The sequence below is a fragment of the Pundamilia nyererei genome, unplaced genomic scaffold, assembly GCF_000239375.1.
Source record: "Pundamilia nyererei isolate P.nyererei 1_Seehausen unplaced genomic scaffold, PunNye1.0 scaffold00576, whole genome shotgun sequence".
In the NCBI taxonomy this organism is placed as follows: domain Eukaryota; kingdom Metazoa; phylum Chordata; class Actinopteri; order Cichliformes; family Cichlidae; genus Pundamilia; species Pundamilia nyererei.
The window spans coordinates 1-6259 of NW_005187977.1; the positions used below are offsets into that span (position 1 = coordinate 1).

At 42.4% G+C, this 6259-nt stretch overlaps 1 long non-coding RNA gene across 2 annotated transcripts; it reads right to left on the reverse strand.

The window, feature by feature from the left end:
* Positions 1 to 3202: 3202 nt before the first annotated feature.
* On the reverse strand, positions 3203 to 5937 carry LOC102208886 (uncharacterized). 2 transcript variants are annotated; one of them, XR_001290171.1, is made up of 4 exons: positions 5775 to 5937; positions 4216 to 4359; positions 4049 to 4138; positions 3203 to 3964 (listed from the first exon to the last, which is right to left on the reverse strand). It is a non-coding gene; the product is annotated as an uncharacterized LOC102208886 (long non-coding RNA). The 2 variants fall into 2 exon arrangements; XR_312409.1 differs by lacking the exon at positions 5775 to 5937 and having other exon boundaries at positions 4216 to 5053.
* Between the last annotated feature and the right edge of the window lie 322 nt (positions 5938 to 6259).

Sequence of the window (6259 nt, forward strand, 5' to 3'; positions counted from 1 at the left end):
TCTCTCTCTCTCTCTCTCTCTCTCTCTCTCTCTCTCTCTCACTATTTTATATATATATATATATATACACACACACACATTTGATGACTATACTAAACTTTATTTTGCTATGCAATTGAATCTGGTAAAATTTCTTTACTTCTTTCTTCATACTGTACTTGTCCCAGTAGTAATTTTACACCCTGTTAGAATGTGCTTTATTGCCTTAAAAAACTACAGCCCCTGTGGGAGAACACAGGAAGTGACATCATTTGTTTTTGGAGGGAATTCAACTGTGGAAAATGAGGTAAGATTCAACGGTCACTCTCACTTTACTTTTTTTTTCAGGATATTTTTGGTTCACTTTTGCAAACTAGCTAACTGTGCTAAGCTAATGGTATGGACCTGTTCCTAAATGGTTTGTTCCACTTTTCAACTTGTGCTTTTATGAAAAGGTGGCGTATTCCTTGAATTATGTTACTGGTCCTTGTTCATGTTTGATGTTGTGTGCTCCATTCTGGTATTTTACAGCTGCTTGCATGTTTTCTTTTTTTTGTTAATGATTTTTTGTTTCTTGTTTCTGACGTACTTTTTAATGAACAAACATATAAGAAGCAAAGATGAACCGTAGATGTTTACTGTCAGTTTTGGCTGGCGGTCATAGGTTCTGTCTGTTAGGATGCTTGGGTCGTTGACCCAGGGTTTTTGAGTTTATTATTTATTATTTCTAGTCTTTGGTTTCTTTGAGTTCTGTCTTATGGTTTATGTCTCTGTCTTCTCTAGTTGCTCTGTCTCCCCTGTCAGCTGTATCCCCTTGTCTAGTTCGCGTCTCTGTGTATCCTTAGTTGCTATATCCCCGTGTCCAGTCAGTGTCTGTCTGCCCTGGTCCCACGTCTCTGTTCCCTCTGTTGTAGTGCCTGCATGTGAGTCTGTGTCTTTTGTTCAGTCTGTGTTATGGGTTTCCTGTTTTACTTTGAAAGTCCATGTCTGATGTTAATGTGTCTTGTTTTGCTTCCTTTGTCTCGTTAGGCCTGATTTGCCCCAGCTGTGTTTCCCTCCTGTTACCCATTCCCTGATTGCTTCCTCTGTGTATTTGAGCCCTGTGTTTCTCTGTGTCGCGATCTACCGTTTACCTAGCTGTGTGTTCTGTCAGTCCTCCGGTATAAGTTTATTTTGATTTTTTTCCAGTTATGTTATATTTGAGTTTAACATTAAAGCTGTTTTGAGTTCACATCTGGCTCCGGAGTCTGCACCTTGGGTCCTATTCCTGTCTGCACACAGCCTACACATTACACTGTCCAATAATATGATGTGAGACTGGAGTAAAAGACATCCATGGATTGGCACTTTATTAAAGAAGGAGCATGATAACAGCACAAACACTAACTACAACTAAACAAAATGCCTTCCTTTTATACTCTACCTTTTCAGGTGAGCATCCGGAATAGCCCAAGTATGGGGTTAACTAATCAACATGAAAACATAACCCTCCACACAAGCAAACATACAATAACATTAAAGCACATAACAAACATATACATATTTCCAACACGTACTATAAACAAACCAATAACATAAGCTTCATCCGTTACTTTATAAATTAAAACCCTCTTTAACCACACTCCCTAACCTGGCACACTGGTCTGCTCCAGGAGCTCTTAAACAGGTGATTGAGCCGCTTTCACTCTTTTGCTCCACATCCTGCAAGAAGCAGCCAGGACAGGTGAGTACCTTTATAAGTTCTCATTTCACATATATTTAGGTTATTGACATATGATTAACTGTAAACAGCTCTAACTTTGGCTCTTCTCTGACACAGGTAGGCCAGTCCCCCTGTCTCTTCACCTTCACAAGCTGTCAATTTAATCGTATGTCAAAATAAACCTAATAAAAGACTCCATAAGAACGAATGTGTTTTCTTTATTACCCTATTTTAAATTCCCAATCCACCCATTTATCATTAACAATGCCAACAAGGTAATGGAACCCCTGGTCTCCATTACATTTACTCAGATGTTAAAATTGAAAACACTGATGTTCCATCCTGTTTGGAAAAATGTTTTTATGAAATGAAATGAAAAAGATTACTGAACAGTACCAATAAGCGTTGTGAAAATTTTTGTGCCAAGTTGAGAAGACAGGAACATTAAATGCACACATATGTATATGTTTTTAAAACTGCAAGTATTTTCCATGCCGTCGGAAAACATGGGTTAAAATAAACTGGTTTTTGTATAATACAGACCTGTGATATATGTTATTAAATAACTTGTTACAGTTTCAAGAATAAAACATTATATTACCAAAAGGGACATACTTTGTCTAAAGTCACTATTGATCAATATTTACATGTTTAACTATTTATGGTCTATATGTAAACGTCCCTAACAGGGTGGAACACAATCAGAGGCCATGTTTAAGAAAACTACCTGTAATTACTATCTTATCTATCCCTGAGCTTCACCATAATGGATTACATATAGTTAAACGTGTCAGTATTAAAACAAATAATAAAATATAACACAATAATAAAACATATTAATGCATGCTCAATCATCCAGGTATGTCTGTGAAGGTTCTCAGTCATCCAGGTCATCGTAGTCTAAGGAGCTTGGAAAGAAAAGCGTCTGGACTTCTTGAGTTGCTTGAAGACATTTCACCTCTCATCCGAGAAGCTTCTTCAGTTCTAAGGTCAAATGGTGGAGAGTCCCAGATTTAAAACTCCCACTGGGTTTAAATCTGGCTGCAATGGCTGCAATCACAGCATTGTAGATGGTGACAGATGTACCCTTAGGCCCCCTTCCTCGATTCAGAGATGGTCTTTCCCTTTTCATGTAAATGAAAGGGAAAGACTCCGCCCTCAAACCAGCGTTCCTCCCTGTCCAGGATGTTACATCCTCATAATTGAAAGAGTGTCCACTGGCCTGTAGGTGTAAACAGACTGCAGAGTCCTGGCCTGACGAGGTGGCTCTTCTGTGTTGTAGCCAGAGGTTGTTTGGTTTCCCCGATGTATAAATCCTGCCAATCCTCCTGCACTTAACAGCGTGCACCATGATCCTTGGGGTCGACCAATTTTTGGTATTAGTTTAGTTTTTTAGTTTCAGTCATTATGCAAATGTACTGTTTATAAGGTTTGGGGAAACTGCAGTCAGCTGAGACTGAAGAAGTCAACTGGGTGATGATGAAATGTTTCTCCCACTGATGAACAGATGAACAGAATCAACCTTTGGGAATATAAAACATAAATATATATTTTTAAAAAAGGTATGAAGCTAAAATGTTGCCACAAAAAGAATCACCATTTATCAATGCTGCAGCTGGGCGAGCGATCAGCGGCTTTGTCAATAATCTTCATCACATATAGAGAGGACACGTAACGTATTGATCAGCTGATTTCACTCAGTTTGACCTTCAGACGTATGCACCAGTCAGAGCTCCAAGTGCAGTATGGGTGACGATGTTTTTGCAGAGCTTCATCCATACAAATTAAAGAGTCCTTGAACCGCACAGGAGGAGGGGGAGAAGGAGATAAGATAAACCTTTATTATTCAGAGGACGGGGTGGAGAGGACGATGTGGAGAAGACGGGCTGGAGGGAGAGTAGGGTTGAGGCAGCTCTCTTCCTGCAGAGTTCGGCTGTCTCTGATTTGTCAGGTTAAAGTGACCTGTTGTTGATCTCCTAAAATTATAATGTGATGATCGTCTTAGGTGCAGGGCCTTATGTGATGTCATAAGATTGTGATGTAATATCCTGTACGACAACGTAAAAAAACATGAAGTTCAGTGAAAAACATTTGGTTGCAATCACATCGTCCCAGGTGATGTCATTATGGGACATTGTGCCTGGGGGCGGGGTCAGCAGAAAGTGGCGGTGATCAGACCGAAGGTCAGCAGGTAAAGGTGTGATGCCAGAGAGGAGGCGGAGTCCTCAGCGTTCTCCAGGCAGCCGTTCTTCTTCAGACACACCCTCTGCTCGCAGAATAAACCTGAAGGGGCACGTGGCATCATCAAGTTGTTCTGTGACATCATTGCATCTCCCAACCCACCTACACCACCTGAGCTGTGTTTACCTGTGAAGTTTTCAGGACAGATGCAGCGCAGGAAGTCGACGCAGGTTCCTCCATTCCGACAGACCAAACGCTCACTGTCGCACACGTTTGCTGATGGTGAAAGATCATCGATCACCAATTAGCTCATCGATAACATGAGGCGCATCATATTCAGCCCCTCTGTGTACCTGTGCAGCCGGCCCCGCCTCCTCTCCAGGTGTATCCAGGTAGACAGGAGTCACAGCGCCTCCCCGTGGCTCCATCTTTACACTGACAAAGACCCGAGTCCAAGCATCTAGGAGACACGCTGCCGTCTGCGTGGCACTCGCACTCTGAGGACACAACATCCCAAACACGTCTCTGTTACACCTTACATGTACAGTGTAAACAGGACTTATTCATGCAGTTTGCACAATGTCAGTCTGACTCTTACTGTTTCTGACTTCATTCTTACTTTTGTTTGTGTCGCTGTTGTAAATATAAAAATATATAAATTCCTGTGCTGTGTCATAGTAGAAGGCCCTCACCTGTGGCACTCCAACTGTGTTATTTGTTGTTTATTGTGGAGTGGACCATTTTTCCTCTTTGTCATGCTGCTGTAACACGACAATTTCCCCTGTGGGATCAATAGACTATCTATCTATTCACTAGCTGGGACCACATCCTCAGGTTGGACAGTGTTACGGCCCCGCCCATATTTTGGATCACGGTGTTTGGATTTTGTTCCGAGTGTCCTGTGCCAAGTGCCTGTTTTAAAAAGCCTTCTCCAGCACCAGACCATCCTTGGCTTCCAAACCATCTTTGATAAACGTCCGTGTGTGACTTTAGAGAATCATTAAGTTTTGTATGTCGGTTGTAGACACTGTACTGAAGCTGCCTTATTATTTTCTGTACTTTTTGCTCTTGTTTATTAAATCAGGGAGTTGGTTTTTGTTTTTCCCAGGGTTTAGGTAGCACCTCCCTTTTTGGAATAGCTTGCTTTGTTTGTTATTTTGGCCTGTGTTCACCCCAGAGTTAAAGTTTTCAGTTTTTCGTAGCAATGAAAGCACCTTAACCCCTTAGCAGTCCAATTAGTCCCCTAAACCATCCAATGTACCGTGGGCGGTACGTCCGACTGCTAACAGGTTAACCTGTAAACTGGCTTCTGGATATGGCTCTGGGGAGCGAGGCGGGGTCACTTTCCTTTTAACCCTCATGTTGCGCTCCTGTATTCCTAGACTGGGACGTAACAGATTGTGTTTTTAGTAGATAACAGTGGATGGCGTGAGCATGAATTAAGCTGTGGTTTGGGAACTGGCAGTGGCTCCTGGGCAGATCCCCACATACTGACAAAAATGCGTATGAATAGCTTGTAGTGCCACAGTGCAGCAGTGGGGTTGGTCATTTATAGACAGAGAACTGGATGGGGCGTGTACAGAGGTGTGGTCCTGCTCCTGAAAGATAAATGATCTCCATTCTACCTTTTAGGTCTGGCTCAGATGGGTTACTCACTGTGAGATATCAACATAAACTAATGTGATAAGACAACTTCTGACCTGTGGAACATTGTGCTGCCGTTTGATGAGAATACACTTTGGTATCTTATAAAGTCAGAGCTGTGTGAAGACATCTGAGGAGATTTTTACATGTTCGACCTGGTTGTCATAGAAGAGCTCAAGACCAGAGCTACGGTTCAACCTTTAGATGTTTTACAGGTTTCTAACTTCACATTGAGCTCTGTCTCTGTGTTTGTGTGCATGTTACAGACCAACACAGACGTTCTCGTCAGTCAGCGGCAGCGAGGCATTTCGGTAGTAACCAAGGCGACAGTACTGACAATTCTGCCCCCGTGTGTTGTGTTTACAGCTCACACATGTGACCACGTTGATGAAGTCGATGTAGCTGCAGCGGTTGGAGTGACCATTACACTCACAGTCTGAAGGAAAAACACACACACACACACACACACACACACACACACACACACACACACACACACCTGTGTTCAAAGAAGGACCACCCACAGCCCCACCCACACCCCCCGGACATCAAACATAGATTGATGACACAACATGAACTTTGATGGGGAGACATTGTTTTATTAGCGCTCATCATGGTACGTAGTGAAATAAAGGGGGAGGAGTTAGAGCAATGAGGGGCGGGACAAGTGCTGATAGGGAGGAGTCAGTGTCTACTTAAGTTTGTGAAAAAAAATTTCTGGACACGATCAGTGTATCTGGAGGTGGTTAGGGG